The following is a 26,495-nucleotide window of genomic DNA, read 5'->3' as shown; positions in this document are numbered from 1 at the left end:
GCGATGCCTGAGGCTTTCAGTTTGTGCTCTTGTAGCTAGTCTAGTCTCATGTAGGATTTATGGGGGTTTAAGAAAAAGTATTATGCCCGTAGCCCAGGACTTCATTTCCCTCCATACATTGCATCAATAGTATTGTTTCAGAAATACATCCCACCATGTAGAATCGCGTGTCTAAATGATCTAGCTGGGCTAGGCATGGTATCTAGGTATCGACTTGGAACCAAGTTGGAATCCTACTCCCTTCTGTCCCCCCAACAATCTTAACACCCTCTTCCCATTGTGCTATCTGAGTGGATTTCTCAATAAAAAGTATCTGCTTTGTGTTTGGTGCATATACTGCCAGCAACGTGAACCGTTTATTTTCATCGTGATCTGTTTTTTAAAATGTATTTATTTTCTTAACCTGTGATACCCTTTTTCCCAGGAGGATCCCCACCACTCATTGTTTAGCTTTGGCTGGTGACCATACGTGTTGGGTTTATACTTTTTGTTGTATATTTGTATTCTGTGCCTCTTATGTGTTGCTTGTGCAAACATTGAGAGTTTGTTTATTCACGTCCATTCATTGAAGCGATCTTTGTGGCAGAATTTCAGCCTTTTAACGTTCCGTGTTGCAGGTCTCAATAGTTTCATATTCCTTACTGTAAAGACCAGAGGGGGAGGGTCTGTACTTCCGCTCTCTATATGGTAGAGAGGTGCAGAGGACCCCTGCCAAGATTCTCTATTGTGGTAGCAATGGACGAGCAATCAAGGCCTAGCTTCTCAGGAGGTGATGCGGGCTGGTTCTGGTACAGTGTAGTCCCCAGGCACCCACAAAGGAATGTCCACACACTGTATCGGTTAAAACACAGTCTTTATATAATTAATATTCGAGGTGATGTACACTCTCACGATAACTCACTTTGTACTCAGAAATCAACAATGGTAAATATATAGAGTTCTACAGTGGTACCACTAACGTTATCCGATCTCATTAAAGTGCATACGGTTAGAATGACACACAGATAAAATAAAGAGGAAACCAGCAGTAGAGAGAGGAAGGAAAGCTAGATAGTTGAACACTTGGCAGAATACTGGTCACTGCCGTTAAACACAGCTCTGTATGGAGATCCCCCACCACTGCCACCAGCAGTAAAGACCGGAGGGGGGGGCTCTGCATCTCTCCTTTACCATATAGAGAGCGGAAGTACAGACCCCCGATCCACAACCCAAAGAAGTTGCGTTAATATTTGAACAAAGTGTATGTACATTGGAAATTAAAGACCCCAATAACAGCGAACGAATAATTTGCAGGTAATATTGTCTGCTTACATTAATTTAACGTTACATTAAGTAATAGCGAAATTAAAACACAAATGCGTATTCCACAGATTAATCTAAAGATTGCGAGCCTGTGCCAGTGACTCCATAAGAATAAGGATTTAAGGTGAAGTAGCCATTAATTCACACTAGTATTAGTAGTGGAAGCATTTACCATGGAGAGTCCAAATTAATGTATGAACTGTTGTAACTTACTTTTTAGAAATGTGAACCCAATATGAACATTGAAGTTAAAAGATAATCTTTGCTCCTGAAGAAGAGGGAACTCTCTCGAAACGCGTTGAGCTTTCTTTTTACATTTTTTTCGTTTGTAAACACTATTTAATAAGAAAAATCAGATTAATGTAATGATTGTTATACAAAGCAAATATGAATTGATTCATTTGTATGTGATACATAGTTTTAGAATATATGTCTAGAAGATTAGACATCCTGAATAAATTGCTAGTTATGGTAATTCAACACTTTCCTAAAAACTGTTCTATTAACTTTGTTGGTGAAATTGGACAACAAGATTTAAAGCTCTTCTAAATACTGACAAAGATGTTTTCAGTGACTACAGGTGTGCAAGGGACGGGAGTGTCCATGAAACATGGACACTTTGTCTGTTTTGTACATCTGTGACTGACTTTTGATACCAAGTCAGCTATTTTTCCCCTGCACCCTTAACATAAACACATTTCTTAAGAGCTATTCCATAGCTCTGAATTTATGAATTAATAGAATACTGATTATGAAATTGGGTGTGCCTAACCACTTTTCAATTTAAAGTCTGGTCCTGCCCACATTGATGCTGTTCGTCCCCCTCCCCTTTATAGTTTGGGCTATTTGGTGGTGAAAAAGCACCACATAAGAGCCAAGACTATACAATTTGAGTACAACCCGGAGGGGGGATTGGGTATGAGGAGGTACACAAAGTTTGTAGGTGTTTAGTTATTTAGCCACCCATTGAATGCCCATACCAATCCATATAGCCATTCCCAACCACTTCCTGCCCCTCGCTGTGCAACACATCCTCCTGGGATCTCTTTGAGCTAGCCTTACTAAGCAGTACCTGCAAACCTTGTGCTCGAAGTGCCTGCCAGTGTTATTTCAAAGCAGTCGCTCAAGAGTAAATGGCTTAATTGAGCTAAATGTGCTGCTGGTGTAATACAAATGCCTTAACCAAGTGTGCCTTCGACAACTTAAAAGTAGTATGCATGACCTTCACAATAGTCCTGTTAAAAATGGGAATTGGCATAGCCAACCGTTTTGGCCAGTGTATAGCTATTAGTCATTTGACAGGCACTGCCGTTGTATGCCCAGGAACAAGCACAGTTTTGCAGCTTCTACTATTAATGACCGGATGGTAACCATTACAGTAGTACCTGGCAAATGCCTGTCCCATGACTTCACTAAACCGGAAACTGTTGGAATTGTCAATACTCGTTTTGTAGATTTATTTACAGAATTGGTTGAATTGTTTGTATTCTGAATGAGATGGTGACTTATTTACAAACTGAACCAGAGTTTTATTTATAACATGAGAATGGATGTAAATATAACCGCTTGAGACCAGGCAAGAGGTGTCTGCCGCCAAATAATACATGAAGACCCTGTAAATATGCATTTTGGGTAATTCAGCATGATCTACCTGTGCCTCAATAGGACACACCCATCATTCTTTAGGAAGTGATCCACACTTGGGCAATTTTCCCCGCTTTAGAGCCCTCCCTCGACTTCTCATCCTATTAAACATACAAGTTAAGGAGCAACCTACTGAAAAGGGAAGAGCAAAGTCTGAGTGAATGATTGCAATGATTGCAATGCTTGGTAGAAGGAGACTGGAAAGAGACAGACTGGATTGGTTTGCTTTCCATGTATTCTCTGTGTAGCGTTAGCGTTCGTAACTTAACAGAACCCACAATTCTACACTGATGGCACTGAAGTAGAAAAGGTTAGGTTAAGGTTTTCTATTTTCAATAGTCCCCATTTGGGACTAGGGAGGTAAGCCCACTAAGAGGAATGCTCCTTAGGGGACAGAACAAGTGGGATCCCTCTCGGGGTGACCCCCCCCCCCCTTCCCCTTAGGGGACAGGAAATTAACAGAAGGGACATGGTACCCACTCTAACACACTCACTCCCTTTTATAATACCTTTTGTTGATTTTTTTGGGAGCTGAGATGTATGATGATCTAAGTCTTCGTGTTAGAATTGCTGGTTTGGTTTTTGACCCCAAGTATCCAGTATCTTCACCTCAAACAGTAGCTGGTCCAGCCCCCTGGAGGGAGAAGTGTTAAGAGCCAATCGGAAGTGATGAGAGGGAGAGAGGCCCACGTAGCTCGAGAGAGTTGAGGTCCTTGTGGGAGGTGTAGCAAGGCAAAGAACGTATTGTAGGTGTGGCGTTCCAGGAGGTGGTTGGTGCCGCAGAAAGGTCGTTTCTACCACCGAGCGAGGATAGTGAAAGGGCTCGGGACAGAGAAATGGGGCGGGGGGTGCAAAAATCTCCAGAGAGCTGAGGCGGCCCGCAAGCAAGCCGCCGCCAGAGTCTTGTGGGAAGCGAGAAGAAGCATTGCCTGTTGCAGAATCCAGTTGATGAGGCGCACAAGTGCTCTGCATTAGATGGATGGCCCTCCCTGGCAGCGCCGCAGAGAAAAAGAAGGTACGGGGGGCGGGAGGTTGGGGGAGGGTGTATCGGTGAGAACCCCCAAGATGGGGTGAAGAATACTGAGAATTCCTTAGGTGGCGAGCGGCAAGGGGAACCCCCCAGAGTGGGGATAGGATTGAGGTTCCACAGTGGGGAATGGGAACGAGAGCGGTCCCAGACTGGGAAAGGAGAGAAATAAACCCAAAGTAGATTGAGAAACGGAGACCACCCCACCCGTGATGTGGGGAGAAAGATAATCACTGCTGTGGGGAAATAAAATGAGGAGGGAAACTGAACGCATCGCAGATTAGAAGGAAGAAAGACTTTGATAGACCCTAGTTGCGAAGTAAAGCAACTGAAAGGCTAGTCTGCATGTTTGGGACTTCCCACATGGGTGGGGGGGGGAGCCTATGTTAAGGAAAAGGGTTTGTGTCGGAAACCAGCCACCCTCTCTTTTATTTGGGCAGTGGCCCAAAGTAGCTCTTGGATGGATTTGTTTTTTTTTCTCTGCAGAGTTATGGCGAAAACTCTGGTTAGAATGGGGGTACCTTTTTACTTATTTATTTTCTAGAGTAGGGCTTAGAATGTTAGGCTTGGGGACAGGTAGGCTTTATTTTCTTTAAAAATAGGTGTTCACGCAACATGCCTTCTTGTCCGTCTGCTGATTCTGACCTACCACAATGCACAAACCGGTTTTTCAGGTTTTGGTGCCTTCGGAGCTAGATAGGCTTGAATCGCCTGCCGAACAACAACACACTTAAGTAAATCGCCAAAGTCGTTTTTTAAAATTCCATTAACAAACCAATACAACATATAATTTCCATTTTGTTATAGCGTCATAAATTGCAAACCATTGTTCAAATTTGTTTTCCTCCCCTATGACCACCCGTTTATTCTTGAAGTAGACAAACTGAATACTTCCTCACGTTAGTGCTCAGATTTAGCAGTACCTTCAAAGGGACTCCACTGACCAATTTAGACACTACACGACTGCCAGGACAACCCCGCCCCTCATCGTTTAGAGTGAGGTGTAGAATACAAACGCACGGACTGCATTTTTTTTAGCCATTGATTTACGGGCACCACAGAAATTGCATCTTGAAACATTGTCTAATAATTCTGCAGATGGCACGTTTAGTGGAAGATGTACACACGTCTGTTATCCCGAAGGTAAAGTCCCCCCCTTTTTAAAATGTGTTTAATTGGTACATGTTTATTTGACCTGACAGCATTTAGTCTAGGCTAGCCTGGTTCGATCTGGACTAGCCAGCTGCGGGTTTAAGATGGCATTGACTGAGATTCCTTAGTTTGCTCTACTTATTTAAGAACTTACATTTATCGGGTGGTCTTTCTAGCCCAAGTGTCCAGCATTTCCATTCAAGGTCAGTGTGTTTTAGTGGTTGTTTCAGTGGGTTGGCTATGGGCACCCCAAGGAAATAGACTGAATGACGGCCATCGGCAATATTTTGGAATGCTTGGCAATTTGGCGTGACGCGACACTGAACCCCGCATATGTTGAAATGTATGGAAAAGGCAGTTTAAAATATCACATGTTCACTGGAATGTAAAGGCCTCAACGATAAATACAGGCGGAATTAAAATGCATGATTATCGAACACTATGGTAGCCTTGTTGATGTGAGCTACAGTTGTTGCCATATGTTGGATATGAAAGAGTAGCTTTTGGTGACAATCTGAGTGCCTTTAGCAAAGGAAGCCATTTGAAAGACTGGATAACTTATTTATTCATTGCGTTACTTCTGGAATGTAGCTCAATCGTTTTTTCTTTTATTAGATTGTATGATAAATAACACAACTAACAGTGTATTAGCAGTGTGGCCAACGTGACTCAGTAACTTGTTTTATTGACTGAGCTGTGCATTTTGTATTCTGATTATGTACATAAACTGAGTGTATGGGTTAGTGGGAAATGTAAATAAACTATTAACAAGAAGGGGGGGGCGATGGGCTGCATTGTCAAATATTTCCTGTTTCGCTGGCTGTTTGAATTATGGGCCATTCAATACTTACCACACACAGATTTATGGGCGATTCTGCATGAATTAAACATCACATGTTTGAGGTCCGCCACCACCGCAAAGGTGGAGCCAAAAACCTTAACCTCCCACACCCAGCAGTAAAAAAGATAATCATTTTTGTCCCCAGTATGAAGGGAATGCGTTACCTCACCCCTTCTAGATAAGGGCCAGAAGTGTGCTGGGGGAATCACATAGCAAAATACATTTCGTGTCTCAAGTTCATGCAATTTCAATTAGTTTAAACAACTAACAATATCAATACATAATGATTTCAACACCACTTAAACGGTCTCCAAAAATCATACGAATCCATTAGTTTCACATTGCCCAAAGAATTCGAGAAAAATGTCTCTAAACATTGAATGAGCCACAATGCAAGTCTCGTCTTTTATCCCTTTTCCGAATTTCCTTAGTTTTATACAAATGACATCGAAATCTTTTCTAACCCTTGGGCAGGGGAATACATTCAAGTGTACAGCTAAGATGACTCTGTGCGATTTATGTTTGTTGCCTAAATATACCATATCGCGACTATGGAAGTCATTCATTAAACTACACCAGTCCTGTTTCATCAAGCACCTCTTGACCCTGTTTGGGGTACTCTTTAGATCTTCTATATTAGATCCGATTATTTGATCACACAACTGGCCTAACTCACAGACCTCATTTCCCACTTTCAGTTGCAACAATCTAATTTCTCATAAAATGTTGGTACCCTGTGCGGATTCCATTTATTTCAAAGACCATCCTCTTCCATCTCACCATTGACTTAATCCCACAAGTTCCCAAGTTGTATAGGATTGCCAAAGCCGGGACGGCATTTGGTATGCCTAAAACGCTTCTCCAGATCCTTCTTTCCATTAACTCCAAGTATGCAGGATCCAGGTAGGATAAACCTCCACGCCATAGGTGAATTTGGGTATGGCGGTAGCATAAACATTTCACTAGTAGAGCCAAAGAAAACTTACAGTATTTATTTTTGATATGCTTCATCTGGCTAATGAGCTGGTCAGCCCACGAAGAACAATAACTTAACATGATATCTCTGTTTGGCATCCCGGATGTGTAAAACCTTAAAATAAGGCTGCTAACCTTTTCCAGTTTTATTCCAGCCAGAGACCAATTTCTCTGCCTGGAGTTGCTTTGAGAGGTTAAAGTTGGCATCTTTGTTTACCGCGCATTGACTTTCAGATAATTCTTATCAGTTTAACTCCCAAATGCATTGATTAACCTCTGTAGGCCTACCACAGTAGTGTCAAAGTAGGAAGTAATCCGCATATGCTGTCCAGACTGCTCTAAGCTGGCCAATTTTGGGAGGGGCTAGGGCAAACTTGCTGATCTCGGCTAATGGTTAAAAAGGCAGAGCCAGAATGCATCCCTGTCTTAACCCATGTACCACCGGGATATCCTTCGTCATCCTCCCTTCTTTGTTTCCTCTAACCTGGATAGAGGTAGACGCATGCATTCTAATCAACTCTGTGGGGTACCCCAAATGTTTTAATTTCTTCCAGCAGAGGTTCCTGCTTACCAAGTCGAAAGCAGCACTCCAATCAATTGAGGCAACATATATATTTGTATACTTACACTCTTAATGATTCTTTAAGGCATTTAGTGGTTCTGTGGCATTTTTTGAAATCCTGTCTGCCATTTTTGTAGTCTCTCCACTTGTTTGTTTCAAGGTGGCATAACGGGATACCCGCAAAGATTTTACAGTCCACGTCAATAACCGAAAAGGACTTCTTTTGTAGATGGGTATATAATATGCTGAACTGCAAGAAGATGGAAAACGCTCACATTTAGCTATATCCTTAAATAGGAACGAGAGAATAGCCACCCAAGACTTTGGGTTTTCGTAAAAGAGTTTATTCGAAATGTTATTCGAGCCGGGTGCCTTTTTGAATTACTAGCTCTTGTTATTGCATCCAACATAATTTGGGCTGAAAAGTCGATATTATATACATGATTCTCGCTTGGTAGTACTGTATGTACGTTAAACCCATGACCCAGCTCATTTTCAGGCTACCCTCGGCCGTCTCCTCGCCTGCCCTCATCTCTGACTGTCTGCTATCCAGGAGTGGTGTGCCCCCAATGACCTCTGCCTTAATGCCAGTAAGACTGAGATTTTACTCATTGGCACACCCACTCCCACCTTCCCTGCAGCCCTCTGGCCGGCCTCGCTTGGCCCTCTTCCTGCTCCCACCTGCAAGGCTAAAAACCTCAGTCATCTTTGACTCAACACTCTCCTTCTCCCCCTCACATCTGACGTCTCTAAGAAGTCACACTACCAGCTACACCTCAGAGGTATTCTCCCTTTCCTCTCCTTCCCCCAGACGCTCACCGTCGCCAGAGCCCTGGTTCTCTCTAGGCTGGACTATTGTAACAGCCTCTATCTAAATCTGCCTGCCTCTACTCTCCGCCCTCTTCAACTTATCCAGAGCAGGACCTCGAGACTTGTCCTTGGCCTCAAGCCCAGGGCTCGTATCTCTCCAGGACTGAAATCTCTGCACTGGCTCCCAGTGACTGCGAGGATTATGTTCAAAACCCTCTGCATTGTCCACAAGGCCTTCTCGGGCCTGGGGCCGAAATACCTTAAACTCTCTTCCCAAATATCTTCCTTCCCGAGCTCTTCACACGTCCGCCTCCAACTCCCTCAGGGTCAGTCGCTTCTCCAAGCAACAAGTTGCTGGTAGATCTCTCTTTTCGGCAGGGGCCTCCCTCTGGAACAGCCTTCCTGCCTCCCAGAAACTTGAGGAGAACCATCTCCGGTTCCGAAAGCACCTCAAAACCTTCCTCTTTGCTTCTGCTTTCTCTCCGCCTCTCCCCTGCTAAATTCCTGGCTGAAACTGCACTGGTTACCTGGCCGCCCTTTCTGATCTTGCACCCAGGCCCTGCCAGTTGTCCACCTGCACTGCCTCCCCAGCAATCCCCGCACCTGGGGACTCTTAGTCTGTATCCCTACAGTACCCCTACCAGTACTTGGATCTGCTCTTGCCCTGCACTTGCCACTATCTGGTGGCCGTTTTTATTTGTTTGTTTTTTATTAGCTTATTATTCTACTATCCAGGTACTGCACCCTCCCCCCCTCATTTCCCCCACGCACTTTTCCCTTTCCCCCTGCCCATGCACTTGCGCAATCTGAATGACACCTGGCCTAGTAAGATCGTTGTCTGTCATCCACCTGTTCTCCCTCCCTTGCCTCGTTGCGCCTCAAAACACTTGTGTATAGGCGCGTTATTAATGCCATATCATATAACGATTCCCTGTCACCTGAATATAAAATCGAGAAGTGACTTGACCCATTGTGTTTCGGATACCGCATTTATATGTGCTCCTGAATTTGAGCTTTTGAAGCATTTAACAAGTTCAAGAAGTCCACAAAATGCTTTAAGTATTGTCCGCATCTTGTTTCAAACTTGCTCATTTGACCCAATTCCTAAACTTTACCAATCTTACTCGGTTCCTGTTCTTTAGGCAAAACCAGTTTATTTTTTTTATCTCCCTTATCTCTTTTCTTTCCCTCTTTCTCTCAACGGATCATAAACATGTGAATTATTCTTTCACAACTTGTCCTAACTTTCTATTATCCAACAAAAAGCCATAACATTCACAAAATTATCCACTGCAAACAAGATCCAGTTTATGTTCATAACAAGTGTTTTGCAGGAGGGAATCACATTGATCATTAAATCTTTTAATGGTCCCCCTGCCCCAGGAAATTGTTTCCTATCGAGTTCAGTTGCAGTACATCAGGATACACAATGGCATTACATGTTGCCTGCAAATCTTCATTAAAACCAAGAAAGCAGTGATCACGAATGATTATTTATCACATTCAAAAAATGGCATCTATTAAAAAAGCATCCAAAAAGATGTAATCGAGAATGATTGTGAGGCCCCTCTAGACCAGTGGTCTTCAAACATTTTTGGCCTGGGCCCCCCTGAGCAAAATGTGGCCAGGCCGGGCACTCCCCAAAATGCCAAATGGACATCAAGTCCAAATGGCAATGAACTATTGCGTGCGTTTGCCGCACTCTGCTGCCAGTATACTCTAGGCTCCCCCACCTGCTCCCATCAGTCTCCGGACTCCCTCATCCCACTCTTAGCCCAGTCCCTGGGCTCTCACAACCCTTGCAGGACAAGGCCGTGGTGTTGAGCGACGTATGTGCGCAGTGGATGCTGCCCGATGATACGTAGCATGCATCACTACATCCACGATTCCGAGCCTTTTTATGAACGGAGGATCAGACATTCTGCAGCAGAGCCCTTGCAGGAAAATTATGTTTCCTTTGCAATGCAATTATTATTATTTTTTTTAAACTTTAAGTTTTCGCAAATAGCGAAGGACAAACAAAGAAAAAAGGCAGTTGCGAGTTAAAAACTCACTCGGTCCAACGGCTAAACAAATAAAGTGCACCGTAACAAGGTCCCCCCCACCTCTGCCCCAAACCAACACAACACTGCGTCCCAGCAATATACTTTAATGACAGGCATTGTTCGCTCCCAAATATGGACCCCAAATATCTGGAGGATGTGCGTGCAAAGGCAGCATTTTAATAAACTCAGTCTACATGTCCCGACATTAAAGCACGTCTTTTTGCCACCTTGCGAAAGAGGGAGGAGGGCCCCGACCCAAAGCCATGGCTACCCTTCTGCGTGCCAGGACCAGTAAAATATTTGCAAGACTCTGTATTGCAGGAGATTAGATGTTTAGTCATTCCCAGCATAGCAACTGCGGCAATGGGTGTTAGCCCTTCACCAATAATCGCCTCTACCACCTGTTACTTGTGACCAGAATTTGGACAGTTCCGGGCAGCTCCAGGCCAGATGAAAGAAGTCTGCCGCTGGGCAACCACACCTTTCGCATTTTGCCTCAGTGTGGCTTGTGCTTGCACTTCTTGGCTGGGGTGTAATAAGACTGATGTAAGTAGTGAAAGTGTATAAGTTTCAACCTCAAATTCAGCGCTACCCTCTGAGTTTGGTTGAGTATGTATGCCCAGTCTTCATCAGGGATGGGCGCCTGCAATGCCTTTTCCCACCACGCTTTTGTGTGCGTGCTAACAGGAGCCGTGTCTGTTAGGAGGGATTTATATATTGAGGATACCAGCCTACCCACCCCCTGTGCTTGTATGGTATCGTGGAGCGGTGACCATGTTGGAGGTTGCTGTGAGAAGGATGGGAAGATACCCTGTAAAGCATAACGCAATCTGAAATATGAGTACATCTAGAGACGATGTGCTACCCCTCTCTTTGGCCTGTTGGAGTGATGTCCCATCAACAAAAAGGTCACCAAGTGATTGACTGTGTTTTGTCCGCCCATTGGAGGAACACCTTTTCATTCGTCAGAGGCACCCCTGGAATAAACCTAATGGGCAGTAGTGGAGAGTATCTAGCTATTACTCTATATTTCTGGGCATTTTTCTTCCATATTGCATATGTGGTGAGCACCCAATTTAATGTGGTGTGCGGTACCTGCTGTTGACTAATGATCACTGCTCTCAATAGATTGGGCAACGCCAGAGCCCGCTCAATCTGTACGTGAGGTCTGATAAACTAAGTGGAATACCAATGGCTGAGGAAGTGTGCTTGTGCGGCCCAGTAATACCGTTCTAAGTCGGGAAGCGCGAGTCCGCCCCTGGTAATTGGGAGAATGAGAATCGAGTAAGCTACTCTCGCCGGCCTGCCGGCCCAGACCAGCTCCAGAATGAGACTCTTTAGTTTCCTCCGGAAGAGCTGAGGGAGCAAGAGTGGTATGTTGGTGAACAGGTAAAGGAGTTTAGGCAGGATTATCGTCTTCACCAGGGATACCCTACCCCAAAGCGTCAGCGGGAGAGATTTCCATCTGGCCACCCTCTCCTGCAGAGATTTAAATGTGACTTCATAATTATCTTGCAAGATTTCTCGGTGGGTTAGAGACGAGTGAATCCCTATGTAGCGTACGTGGGCACATTCCCATTTAAAATTAAATTAGTCTGCACATTTACTAGTACACTGTGTTAGGGGAAAGATTATCGATTTGGAGTGGTTGATTTTTAGGCCAGAGACTCGACTGAATTTAATTGTCTCTTGCATTATTGGATTTAAATTTTCAATGGGGTTTTGGATGAATAGCACTACGTCGTCCGTGTAGAGTGAGATAACCACTTTGTGGGGGCCTATAGAGAGTCCTCTGTGGAGATGCCGGGAGCGCAAGCCGGAGGCCAGTGGTTCCATCATGAGTGCGCATATTAGTGCTGATAAAGGGCACCCTTGTCTAGTCCCGCGTTGGAGATAGACTGCCGCAGATTTCGAAGAGCCTAAGATAATGGTGGATTGAGGTTTATTGTACAGCAAGGCCACTAATTTTAAAAAGTGGTTTCCCAGACCGTGCTGCCTGAGAACCGCAAACATGAAGGGCCATTCGATAGTCGAAGGCCTTCTCGGCGTCTAAGAGGACTGCCAATGCCTGTTGTGTGGGCTCTACTGCTGCGATGGCTCAGAATATTCTCCTGATGCCGAATGTGGTGTTGCGTCCGGGTACAAAACCGGCTTGGTCGGCAAGGATCAATGCTGGCATCAGAGGGATTAACCTGGTGGACAGGATCTTGGCCAATATTTTATTATCTAGGTTTATTAAGGAAATCGGCCTGTAAGAACCGCATTCCTCGGGTGGTTTCTTTTTTATGCAGTAGAATTACATTTGCTTCTCTAAGGGTCTGCGGGAGAATGCCTTTCACAGCTGCCTCTTTGTAAACTTTCAGCAGGAGGGGGGGCTATCAATGGAGCGAAAGATTTATCAAATTCTCCAGTTAGGCCGTCAGGCCCTGGAGCCTTGGTGCTGGGCAGGCTCTTTATCGCATCCAGGATCTATTTTAGAGTAATGGAGTCATTTAGTGGTTTGCTTAATTCAGGCTCCACCCAGTATAGCTCGATATCTGTTAAGTAGTTGTGTAGGTGTTGAGTCGTTTGAGAAGTGCAAATTGTATAGGTTTTGGTAGAAAGCACGAAAGGTGTCGGTTATTTCTGGCTCTGTGTGAACTAGTGTCCCCTGAGAAGTGCAAATTCTTTCTACCAGAGTAGGTTTTCTGTCAGCAGCGATGCGGGCTAAGAGCGCCCCAGGACGTTGCCCCTCCCCATATTGGCGAATCTGGTGACCTCGATGCGAGAACTTCAGCTCACGCTCTGCCAACGTATTGAATTTAATCAGTTCTTCTTTGAGTTCTGCCTGGGTGTAGTTGGAAGAAGCAACCGTATTCTGTTGTTCCAGGGCTTTAAGCCGCTGTTCGCTGATCGTTAACTCACGACGTATTGTCTTTAGGATTCCATTTTCTTTAGCGATGCACACTCCTCTTATGTAGCATTTAAACGCCTCCCACAGCGTCCCTGCCGAGAAGACTGAGCCCCGGTTGGTGTCCACAAAGGCAATGATCTCGCGCAGCCCAGCTGCAAATTTTGGGTCAGACCGCGCGCCTGGTTTAAAGCGCCAGTGAGGTGCCGTAGGTTTTGTATTGGGGAGATTACATTCGAGTGTTACTGTGGCATGATCTGAAAATGTTTTAGGGAGGATCTGACAACCATCCCATTGGAATGCGCTTTGCGCTGAAACAAGCAGGTAGTCTATGCGTGAATCAGAATGGTGAACTTTGGAATGGAAAGTGTATTCGCGTTTCTCCCAATTTCGGTGCCTCCATATCGACCAGGTTGAATGCCTTGCAGATCTCCTGCACTTGAAGGCTTTCCTTGGGTGCTTGTATGGCGGTGGTCTGCGATTTATCTTTTTGCGGGTCTAGGTGAGTGTTAAGGTCGCCGCCCCAGATGATGGTTGTTGGACCACACTGTGAGAGTGGAGAAAAGACCCAATCAAAATGTTTCACTCCGTCTACATTGGGGCTGTATGAGTTTATGAACGTGACATCTTTCCCGGCTATAGCACCCTGCACCAGGAGGCTTCTGCCCTCGCTGTCTTTCACCACATTCTTCATGCGGAAGCCAACTTTGGGGGTTAATGAGGGTGGCCACTCCCCTAGCTTATGACGGGTAGGATGAGAAGTAACAATGACAACCCCAGTTGCGGGGCCCAGGGACATTCTTTTTGCGGGGTAATATGCGTTTCCTGGATCATTGCCACGTCGACCTTGTGACGCTTGAGAAACTGTAGGATTTTTCTTGTTCTTGCAGGGATGTTGCCACCCCTAATGTTCCACGTTGCTACCTTGAAGCAGACAGAGGGAATTGTTGTTCACAATGCATGGGCTGGAAGCGGCATTGGGGCGGCATGCGGCAGGTCCGCATTCTGTCTGTAGAGGTGGGTGTGAGTCAAAACCCTCTCCTCATCAACTTCCTTCTCCTGCTATTCCTACTACCACTTCTCTGGCTCCTCCTCCACCTCCTCCCTCTACCATTCCGGCTCCTTTGCCATCCTCTACCTCTGGCTCCTCCTCCTTCGTCTACCATTCCGGCTCCTTTGCCATCCACCAACTATCTGGCTCCTCCTTCCTCTACCATTCTGGATCCTGTGCCATCTACCACCTCTCTGGCCCCTTGTTAGGAAAGATTTCTGTAAGTGCAATTTTCCCTCCATATTATGGACACCCCAAATATTTTACTTTTGTTTGACTGACCTAACCTGATTATTTTTCCAGTGGAGCCCAGCCTTCAGCTGTACTCCCCGGGGCTTTTGCTAATTTGTTATGGGGGAAACTGACATGTCCTTCAAACTGTCAGTACTGGGAAACTGTTTCCGTTAGTATTTCTCTATGTTGCCATATCTGTGCACCAAGAACCTTGCTGTACCGCGCACAGTGGTCTTTTCATTTATATGGCCATAGCCACCCTCTAAAGATTTTTGGTAGTTATACGAGTGTGACAAGGGCAAACTGTTGGCAGCAGTTTACTTTACTCGCATTTTTACTTATTTTTATTGGTTTACCGCATTTGGTCCCTGGCGGTGGCCAATGTCGAAAATGGCCGTGCAACCAAGTCTTTTGTTCTGTCCTTTGGCCATCTTGTCTGTAGCCTTCACCCAGGTTGAGCTGACCTGGGGACCTCCTTATTTGGTCATGCAGCCTTCTGCAAAAACATGTCATGTGTGCGAGTGAAGCTAATGAAAATTAGACCATCCAGACCAGAGATAACAACTGATTACTCTTTCAATTTGTAAGCGTTAGCTATTTATTTTGGAACAATCCATATATCAAATTACACAATGACAAATATATTCATATAAAATATGGCTCTTTGAACTTGAAACAAACACATCCCGCCAAACAAACTTCATTCACAACTTCTTCATGCATTCATCACATTCACAAACGATAGAAAATGATATTTTGTTCATATCACAATAACAATGGCAGTTAAAGCATTTCTTAGTTCAACACTTGATTGATTTACAATGTGTCCATCTGTCAGCATTCAGAGGATAGAAAAACTGTTTGTCGACATGTTTCGGTTGAGTTCTTAACGTGGGCAATGAATTCCCTTTGTGTATTATATTCAACCTTCTTCAGGACAAGAGACGATCGCCAAATCCGCATGGTCTCACAGAAAAGTGGGGGTGTATAAGACAGAGGCCTTGGGTCTATAAAATAAGGAAAATACAAAAAAGATGTCATCTCTGTTTCATAAAAACCATTTGTTGAGTAACAGCTAGCTAAAAGAGCTGTGTGCGAACCGGATCACCACCTCTGATTTTATTCAGTGGCTGACATGTCGGTTCAGTGGAATAAATCCCGGCATGAAAAATCTCTAATAATGAGCTTCACGTCGTAAGTCCTACAAAGTAAGGGACATATAAACTTGTAAGTTTATAGAAGGAGTATAGCATACTATTAGAAATGAACATTAGTAAATCGGTACTCACTCAGAGTAGTGGGGCTCGAAAGAGCCTTGAGAATCCGCCAGGGAGGCCAATCGTGTCAGTGATAGACTCCTTATTGGAACCGCTGTCCATTTACAGTGAATTTTTCCTGAAACCCTTTGTCCTGGCAATGCCTTCATACATTAAGGACACTACGGATATGATTCGAATTCTTCAAGATGTCGCAATAGAAACGGGAGATCTGCTAGCCACCATGGACATGGAAGCATTATACACGTCTATTCCTCAAATGGCATGTCTAGAAGTACTAGCCGAAATACTCGACACACGTAAACCACATAAACCACCAACAGGGTTTATACTAGAGTGTTCGAGACTAGCAATGACAGAGAACTTCTTTCTCTTCAAAAAACAGCTTTTTAAACAACAAAAAGGGGTAAGTATGGGTGCCACCTTTGCCCCACACGTGGCCAATTTATACATGGCCAATTTTGAATCAAGAAACATCAACGACTTCCTACAAACACAACCGCATGGACAGCTAAAGATGTGGCGCCGCTATATAGATGACGTGTTCATCATATGGCGGGGTGACAATACATCTCTACTCACCTTCCACAAGTGGCTCAACACGTACAATTCTAATATAAAATTCACCATTGAATGGAACAAGGATCAGGTCAGTTTCCTAGATCTACTGATTAAAAAACAAGGGAATGGGTTGGTCGCCTCACTCTATAGGAAACCCACAGACAAGAATACCTTACTCCATTATTCAAGTTTTCATCCGGAGAGTCTGAAATTTAATCTGCCATATGGGCAATTCCGGAGGATTCGACGCAATTGCACAGATAGGGTTGATTATCAAACACATGCTACACAACTCAAAGAAAGACTGGATACACGGGGCTACCCTAAGCAACTGGTAAAAAGGAATATGAAGAGAGCAGCCAACACCAACAGGGTCAAGAAAAAAAGACCCACGAGAGATTGGTCTGTGTTACAACGTACAATCCTATCAGCAATGCTATCAAGAAAATCATCAATAAGAATTGGGATTTAATCAAGAACCCGGGTACATTATCAAAGAAACCCATGTTTGCATTCAAACGAAATTGCAATTTGCGACAAAAGTTGGTGCATACTTACTATGAAAAACCCAAAGAGTACTCGATTTTGAACCAATGGGGACTTCCACCCATTATTGGACATTACAAATGCGGGAACTGCAGTGTATGTCCCTTTACTGAGATCAAACATACTTTTCTATATGGGACCAACACATGGACGATGAAGAATCACACTAATTGCCATACAAAAAATGCAATCTATGTCATCTCATGTCCGCGTAAGTTACTATACGTTGGAAAAACCACAAGAGAGGTTAAAATACGTATTGGGGAACACCGCTCATGCATTAGAAACCATACGGCTGACAAACCTCTGGTGGACCACTTTGACAGACCTCATCATAAAGATACAGACATCAAGTGGTTTGTATTACAAACCCTATGCACAAAGTCAAGAGGCGGGGATATGGCTAGTGCCCTACACAGCCTGGAACAGAAATGGATCTATTCTTTAGATACGGTCCGTCATGGGTTAAATATTTCGGTGGAATGGAATGTCCTGAATAGTATATAACACTATGGCGGCCTAAAATGAGTATCAGATTATTTCATTCATCTGTAGCCTTTTTTCATAGCCCTGTGACATGGGAGGTTAGGTTTTACGATTTAGGTTACTAAATACCAGCAATTGGGATATTTGAAGCCCTTGGGACCACATATCCCACAATGCCCAGCTCTATCAACCAGGCACCAGCAATTGGGACTTAATTTCCCATCACGCTCAGTGAGTATGTACAGTGGCCGGTTGCCACAGACAGCACATTTACCGCTGTCGTCATCTGGGAACTGTCCGGTAATTGTGTGTATACCTCACAAGACGAACATCCCTGTGGAGACAGTTATCGTTTCCGCCAGAGTTCGGGAACTACGTTGTCCATAATGCCGAGCAGCCGCATACCACACGGACCAGAATTCCGAGCGGCTGCGCGTCCAATGGTGCTATTTGGTACATACGCCGGGTCGCCGCTAGTACTAGCGGAGGAGCGCCAACAGATTCATACATTGACGTACCTAGCCGAGGAAAACACAGAGTAAGTAAACAATAGCAGATATAGCCTATGCCAGTCCGTGCTCATTTGGCTCCATATATGAAACCATGCACCGTGGTTGTTGTTACAGCTTCGTGACATTTTTATCTGCGACTGACCAGCAACGGATACTCTTCCAAGGGATTCATTACAGGGAACCAAAGAAGTAAGCATCACTTCTCCATTTTTTGTGAGTGAGTTAGAGTTCACCGTAGACACTCAGATATTCATTCTGAGGCTTAGACGTGTAGACTCATGGGTCTCTGCCTCCCTATTATGGGGCCACCACATTTTTTCTATTCTATGGAGCTGACACTTACAAGAACTCTTAAAGCAAACTTTTTATATTGTGATAATAGTAACGCGATACATGGGTGTATAAATGGGAGCACTTGGATTTATGAGCCCTGTCCATTCTGTTTCCTCCCCTGCAGTCTGATTGAACCCACAGCTCGGGCACTCTTTCGAGCCCCACTACTCTGAGTGAGTACCGATTTACTAATGTTCATTTCTAATAGTATGCTATACTCCTTCTATAAAATTACGAGTTTATATGTCCCTTACTTTGTAGGACTTACAACGTGAAACTCATTATTAGAGATTTTTCATGCCGGGATTTATTCCACTGAACCGACTCGCCAGCCACTGAAAAAATCAGAGGAGGTGATCCGGTTCGCACACCGCACAGCTAGCTATTCTATTAGCTAGCTGTTACTCAACAAATGGGTTTTTATGAAACAGAGATGACATCTTTTTTGTATTTTCCTTATTTTATAGACCCAAGGCCTCTTTGCCTTATACACCCCCACTTTTCTGTGAGACCACGCTGATTTGGCGATCGTCTCTTGTCCTGAAGAAGGTTGAATATAATACACAAAGGGAATTCATTGCCCACGTTAAGAACTCAACCGAAACATGTCGACAAACAGTTTTTCTATCCTCTGAATGCTGACAGATGGACACATTGTAAATCAATCAAGTAATGAACTAAGAAATGCTTTAACTGCCATTGTTATTGTGATATGAACAAAATATCATTTTCTATCGTTTGTGAATGTGATGAATGCATGAAGAAGTTGTGAATGAAGTTTGTTTGGAGGGATGTGTTTGTTTCAAGTTCAAAGAGCCATATTTTATATGAATATATTTGTCGTGTAATTTGATATATGGATTGTTGTAAAATAGATAGCTAACGATTACAAATTGAAAGAGTAATCAGTTATCTCTGGTCTGGATGGTCTAATTTTCATTAGCTTTATTATATTGCCTGATAGACCACAGACTTAAAAGCAGGCGCCCCTTATATTTTCTCCATGTGTGCGAGTGGCCAGGACTGTCTGGTCCCAATCCACACTACTGGTGCCAGGATGTCTGGTGTGCCTGAATGACTGAGACAGAGGTGGACCATGATTGGCCCACACCTGACGTGCATACAAGAGAGCAGATCTTGAATTGGTTATCCCAGATTTGAGCGCAAAACGAATCTTGGATAAGAAAAGGGTAGTATACCTCGGTGGCAATGCTCGTCTTGGAAGCAAGACGACGCAGAGCAACACCAGGTCGATTCCCGGGTCTTTGCTTGGAAATCTCTTTGGTATTAAGCATGTTATAAATAACCCAATTATAATTATAACGGCTTCTGCATCCATTCCAGGTCGATAAACTGAAGTTCACTCCGAACTACAGAAGGAGCCAAGTATCCTGAAACTCTGAAGCATACCTGTGGAAACGCCGTAGACTAACTGGGAGGTTTGGCACCCTGAGCCTTCTGTTTTCCTGTCAGACGCCTGCTTTTGTCATCGATCCTGAAGGCTGCTTCGACGCTTTGTAGTGGGAACTACTCTCGGCACCTGCTGATTACCCACTAAAAAAGCCTTCTGAAGTGTTCCTGGCCGTACAGTGAACTGACCAGTTCTAACCTAGGGGATCGCATAAGAGCGCTGCTGTCCCGAGTTGACAGGGAATCGATCGTTTGTGGTCCTCGGCCCTCTCCTGCCAAATTTCGTAGTCCTAGCTCCTCTGGGTAGCTAAAAAAGAGTGCACCAGACCCCAAGCCTTTGGGATTCCTACGTCACTACGTTGTGGTGGCGGTCACTGTAGGTGCTTTGCTCATCTGCCCTCCTCTGTCCTGAAGCCTGCTGCATTGGAATTGTCTTCCTCTATTCTTCGTGAGCTGAGAAAAAGCTGTCTAGTCACAGACGATCGTCCTTTACCATAGCCGCTGAAAGCCGGACCACTGAGAAACTGCAAAGCTTGAACCTACAAGCAACCTCAACTAAACTCGCAAGGTTTGGCCTGACTTCTGCCGAGGGGCGGTGAGTACTTGCTTCACTTACCAGTCCTCACTTGGTTGGACTAGCCTGCGCTCCCTAGCTATTCCAGAACTTCGAAACTCGCTCCACTTGCATGGGTAGACCCTATTCGAATAAAGGGACCTTATTCTTCACCTCGATCCCCTTCTGAACTGCTGCAGCCCCCTGAAGAGGTACCATTTTTGCGCTTGTTCACGACCACGCGTTGTTAACGCACTGCTGTACGTTTGAGCGCAAGGCTCCCCACTTCGTAGGGTTGGACTGCTTAAGTTAGGGTTTGGATTCTGAAGATAGCCGAATGCAATACTTGTGTTGACCCCCTTCTCTTACAGGTTGTGGATGTTTCCCCCCATCTTTCATTAGGCTAAAAGCAATGTCTATATATGTAATTTAGTGATAAGATTGTGTGGTAATTGTTCCTCGTTACTGTGGTTATTCGTGTTTGATTATAAGGTATAAGTAATGTATATGTATTTTTGATATACACCTGTCTAAGAGTAATCTGTGGTTCGTTACTATATGTGCTCATTGTGGGCTTCTGATAACTCTCACACCTCCTGAGACTTGGTCTTGACTGCCGCAAAGCTACCTTGATTGGTCTGCCTTGTCTAGAAGGTTCCCCTGTTCCACTAAACTAGGGTGGCCTTCTAAACTTCTGTCCACCAGGTCAGAGTTTAGAAATCCATCTCAACACCCCTCAGTCACCTCCGTCCTACAACTCTATGGCTCCCTTGCCATTTCCCTCTCCTCTGGCTCCCTTGCCACCCTCGGCTTCCATCTCTCTGGCTCCCTTGCCATCCACTACCTATTTGGCTCCTCTGCCTCCCTATATTTATTTGTTTATAGTGTGCCGCAGCCCGCAGCATCAGGGCGCTAACAAAAAGACACAGACGAATAATAAAGGGAACAGGACCTATTAGTAAAGGCAGTCAGTGTCATAGTCCTAGTTAATTCATTTGAACAGTGCGGTTTTTCATTTTTTTTTCTGAATTTCAGATAGTTGGGCTCTAGTCTAAGGTGAAGTGTGAGTTACTGTTTTGGCAGTAGCTCTACTAGAGAACGCTCAACCTAGTCAATTGGCTTTATTTGTGTGTCCAGCTTTGACTAGTCCTCCTGTTTACTGACCTTGGTGTTTGACCAGGTACGGAAGGGCTGATTTGCATTTTGAGGTATTCCGGGGGAATTCCGTATAAATGGTGATGGACCAAAGACATTGACTTGAATGTAATTCGGTCTTCAGTAGATAGCCAATGGAGGGCTTGCCTCTCCTTGGTGATGTGTTCTTTTTGATTTGCCAGTGATTGTCCTTATGGCATTGTTTTATGCATTTGTTGCTGGCCCCAAGCATTAGGGAATTGCCGTAATCTAGCCTGGAGAGTATAATAGCTATAGCAATAATAGAGCTGTTATGCTGGTTTAGGTGAGGTGTAATTTGCCTTAACAATTTTTGATAGTATTGGGAAGTCTGAGGTATGCCACCGGCGCATCTGCCCCTAGGGAGGCCTGTAAATGGACACCAAGAGTCTTTACTTTGTCCGAGATCTTCACAGGAGAGTTTTTGATTTTAAAGGTTGCATAGACTGGGTTTAATTTAGCTCTTGCTTTTGCTTGGTGGTATCCGAAAACCATAAACTCAGTTTTCCCTCCATTGAGGCACATCCAGTTGGACTTCATCCATGCCTCAATGGAGTTGTAGAGGAGTCGAGCCTGCTGTTATAGTGTGACAGCTAGTCGGTTCCATCACCAGTTGTGTGTCATCTGCAAAGTTTGTAAAGACTATTCACTCTTTACTACTTAGGCTCCTCTGCCATTTCCAATGGGTACCTCTCTTCCCTGTACCCCTCCATGGAAGTCTTTCAAAAGTGGTAACCTGCTCCACATTGCTACTCTCAACTCTGCTGTCCAACACTCCTCTGACATCTGCCACGTCCTTTAACTCCTGGACCTAGATCTGCTCGATTTTAGCGAGACCTGGTTTAAGGCTAGCTTTGTCACACATTTTGACACACTACTCCCTGAGGGCTAAACTACCCTCTCCAAGCCCAGACCCAACAGGCCCGGAGGCAGAGTGGCCCTGATCTTTCCTGAGTGGATGCCTGCCACCATCCTTCTCACTCAAACCTTTTCCTCCTTTGAATGCCTGGTCTGCAGGCTGTCTCGTCTGGCTTCTCTCTGACCTTGCTCACCTTCTACAGGCCACCTGGCCAGGTTACCCTATTCCTCTCTGAATGGGCTGACTGCACTTCCTCTCTCCTTTTTCTCTACCTCCCAGCTTCTACTCCTTGGAGATAACATCCACTTGGACTCTCCATTCTCCTCTGGGCTCTTGCACAACCTATGCAACTCTGTTCCTTTCCATTCTACCCTCTGGTCCGACTCACTTTGCGGGGCACACCTTGGATGCTCTCATCTCTTCAGACATCCCCCCTCTCAGGCCTCTCACTACTCCTCTCTCCTGGAGCAACCACTCTTTTATTATTTTTTTCTTCTCTTCTCACTTGAAGCTTCCTGTCCCCTTGGCAAAGGCCCACTCGGCACTGCCACCTTCCTACGCGGTCATTCGACCTATGAAGCGAATGTCAGTGGCTGCCTTTGCCTCCACTTTCTCTCCACCACTTACACAGCACTTTCCAACCTTCACCTTTCTGTCGCTAACCCTCTGGACATCCTTGCCCCTGTCATGAGGAACAGCATGAAGCCTGCCAAAAAGTGCAACTGTTGGTATGACACCAATCTGGCCACTCTGAAACCCAAGTGCAGAGTAGCTTAACGGTAATGGGGAGCTTCGGGTGCACCCTTTGACAATCTGGCCTGCCCCCTACTCCAAAGGCAATACAGATTCCATCTTCTCTAAAAAGAGGGCCCATATTCAAGCCTGAATCTCTGCAGCCTCCAACAACACTGCCAAACTATTCAAAATCTGCAAGGAGCAGGCCAATCCTATTTCAGTATCTTCCTCTTCTACACTTACCCAGGCCCTCTGCACATCCCTGGCCTCTCATTTTGCCACTAAAACCAAGGACTTCATGTCTGCACTCTGCTTCTTCTCTCTCGCCCCCTATCTCTCTCAGGGCCTCTTTGGCTGCCTTTCCTTCCCTCCTCCCTCTCCTGTTACACCTGATGTTGTTTCCAGACAAGTCCGGTCTACGAAAAGTCTCATTCACCCTGCTCCTCTGGAACCATTAAGGACAACATTGGTTCTCACGCTCCAGCCTTGGCCGATTTCTGCAATCACTCTTTTCCACTGGAGTTTTCCTCTCTCCTCTCGAGCACTCCCTTGTGCACCCCCTTCTAAAAAAAAGCCTTCTGTCGACCCCTCCATTCCGGCAAACTCGGCCCGATCTCGATCACTCCTTTCCTGGGCAAACTCCTAAAGAAGTTGGCCATCTCCCAGCTAACCCTCCACACCAAAGCTGTTCGTTGTCTCCATGACCATCAGTCTGGCTTCAGAGCAACCAGAGGCATGGAAACTGCTCTCCTGAACACCTGTGAAGATCCGCTCTCTAACTTTGACTCTAGCTCTCCTTCTGTCCTGCTTATCCTCAACCTATCCTCTGCTTTTGATGCGGTGAACTGCAACATCCTGATCACTTGTTTCCGCGATGCCCTCTTGGACTGACCTTCCGTGGTTCAACTTGGGTCTTTCCTCTCCACCACTTCTCTCTCCACATATGGTGTTCCCCAGGGCTATATCCTCTCCCCCTGGCTTTTCAATGTCAACCTGGCACCTTTGGCCCTCCTGATCTCTACCTTTTCCTCTACCTTTCAGTGTTAAGCAGATGTCCCACAGCTCTCGTTCAGGCTACCGTCGGTCTCTTCCTTGCTCATCCATGATTCTCTATCTGCTATTCAGGCATGTGTGCCTCTAATGATATCTGCCTTAATGCCAGTTAGACTGAGATCCTTCTCATTGGGACCCATGCTCCCGCTTTCGCCCTCTCACTCTGGCTGTCCTCCCTGGGCCCTCTGCCCTCAGCCTCTTTTGAGGCAAAAAAACCTTGGTCATCTTTGACTCCTCTCTCCTTCTCTCCACACTTCACAGACCTTGCCAGAAAGGCCCATTTGCAGCTGCACCCCCTTAGAGGGATGATCTCTTTTCTCACCTACCCCCAGAAGGTCACCGTCTCCAGAGCCCTGGTTCCCTCTAGGCTGGACTACTGCAACAGCCTCTTTCTCAATCTGCCTAACTACACTTTGCTCTCCAACTCATCCAGAACAGGAATGCAAGACCTACCCTTGGCCTCAAGCCCAGGGACCACATCTCACCGGCCCTGAAATCCCTCCACATGCTCCCAGTGGCTGCAAGGATCAAGTTCAAGACCCTCTGCCTCGTCCACAAGGCTTTCTGGGCCCGGGGCCCTTGCGATCTCCAACTCCTTCTTCCTAAGTACCTTCCTACTAGAGCCCTCTGCTTGTCTACTTGTAGTGGGTGAGTCGCTTCTCCAAGCTGAGATTGGGGGGGTAGATCTCTCTCCTCTGCAGATGCCTCCCTGCTTCTCTGGGCCTTGAGCCAAATCTCCTGAAGTTCCATAAGCTCCTCAAGACACTCCTTTTCTCTCCCTCTTTCTCGTTTCCTCTCCCCTGCTAACCTTCCCTTGCTCCTGCACCGTATTGCTGACTTTCTTATTGGTGTTTTTCTGTGTCTTACAGGATCCCCCCCCAATCCCCCTTCCCACACTTGCCTGCTGACCCTCTTGCACTGGCGCCTGGCCTCCCTTGCTCTATCAGGTTGTGATTCCCATTGGAGTCCCAGCCTTCCTTGCACTGCTGCTTCTCCAGGTACCCTCTCCCCTGCACTTCTTGCCTGCACACTTGCCCATTCTAAATGATACAAGGCCTATGTCAATTTGTTTGTCTTGTCCTCCCTTGTTCCCCCTCGCTTTCCTGGTTGCGCCTTGAAACACTTGTTTATAGTGTTATTATAAATAACATATCAATCACCAGACCACAGACCTTGGGCTTCCCCCACCATAGTCACAGTACAGTCCCAGGGCCAGTGGCAGCTGGTGAATTTTGTAAGTGGATGTGTTTACATATTTCCCCTAGATATGCCATTGCGAGCGAGCTTGGTGAGGGAACCCAAATCAATCAACAAGAGGTTTGAGTGGGTTCTCTCCCCACCCCCCTCCCCCCGCCCTGTGAAATATTTTAAAATAATGGGTTAAAATGCTGCATTTTAAAGCACTTTTACAATAAATTGGGTAAAAAGCCAAACAGTTTGCAATTGGCACTGGAGGGCAATGGGGGAAGCATGGTCGTTTTTACTGGACATCGCCTACAGCTGCTGTTTTTTTTCGAAGATCCCTTTATGTTCTAAAAACTGAGAATGCCACTAACGCGCCGTGTGCTAAGAAACAATTCCCATGATTACTAGAACTTGGCTGAATGGAATGTTTCAGTATGTCACAAGTGTGCTGGATATGATCAACCTTAGACGCAAAGAGAACAGTATTAAATATACTTTTTAAACTGCCACAGTTATTTAGTAGGGTTTGGAATATCAGGAATCCGATGTGGGCTACTGAATCCAAACACTTCAGGTTGCGTGCGTGCTAACCGTAATACTGCAGGAATCTCAGTCTCAGCCGCATCTTGTGGTTCGCAATTAAAACTGTTTGTACTTTGCAGTTTGTGTAGCGCTTAGACACTCGGTATCCAAGCACTTCTATGGTAATTTACTAACAATTGGACCTTCTAAAAAAATGTTAGGCATGTTGAGAAGATTGCAGAACTACAAGTCCAAGGGTACAAAGTGCTCTTAACTAAAAGTCAGGCGTGGATAAAGGAGCTAATAATGCCAGTTGAATTGCTTTCTAGTTTGTATAGTGAAGGTCTCTTATAGACTCCTGTCCGTGTTTAAGGTTCCCAGTGCTAATGCACCATTGTGTTACACATAATTGCACATATTAAAGCATGAGTAGAACGAATACCGCCGGAGACTATTGTCAATTACCACCAGCTTCAATGAAAGTCACAATCCAAAAGTGAAAAAAACATCTGCCAGTAAAACCTGCTCTGTTAGATTACGAAAAGACGATTTGACTAAAAGTAGGCCAGTTCTGGAGGAAAGTTCTAAACTCGCCAGCTTCATTCTCCATGCCATGCATTTGAGCTGAACTAGCTCTACAATCACTACAATCCATCGTCGTTTGGAAACAATGGATCTATATAGGAAGATATCGAGTGACACTTATGCACCACCGATAGAAATCTTAAGATCCAAGATCACGGGGAGGCTTGAACCA

General features: G+C 45.2%; 1 protein-coding gene across 6 annotated transcripts in view; it reads left to right on the top strand.

Annotated features, from left to right (window-relative positions):
- The window catches only part of UBA3 (ubiquitin like modifier activating enzyme 3), a 1,318,404-nt gene that overhangs the window by 79,882 nt on the left and 1,212,027 nt on the right, over positions 1 to 26,495 (top strand). Inside the window, exon 3 of one of the 6 annotated variants that reach the window (XM_069643807.1) lies at positions 19,593 to 20,253. The exons of the other annotated variants lie outside the window; for them this stretch is intronic. The gene's annotated coding sequence lies outside the window, so the exon portion shown is untranslated. The remainder of the gene's footprint in view (positions 1 to 19,592; positions 20,254 to 26,495) is intronic. 6 annotated transcript variants of the gene reach the window in all.

Source organism: Ambystoma mexicanum, chromosome 2p, assembly GCF_040938575.1.
Source record: "Ambystoma mexicanum isolate Mex_15411 chromosome 2p, UKY_AmexF1_1, whole genome shotgun sequence".
NCBI classification, from domain to species: domain Eukaryota; kingdom Metazoa; phylum Chordata; class Amphibia; order Caudata; family Ambystomatidae; genus Ambystoma; species Ambystoma mexicanum.
Note: the sequence above shows the minus strand (reverse complement) of the source record. Positions and strands in the feature narration are given on the sequence as shown.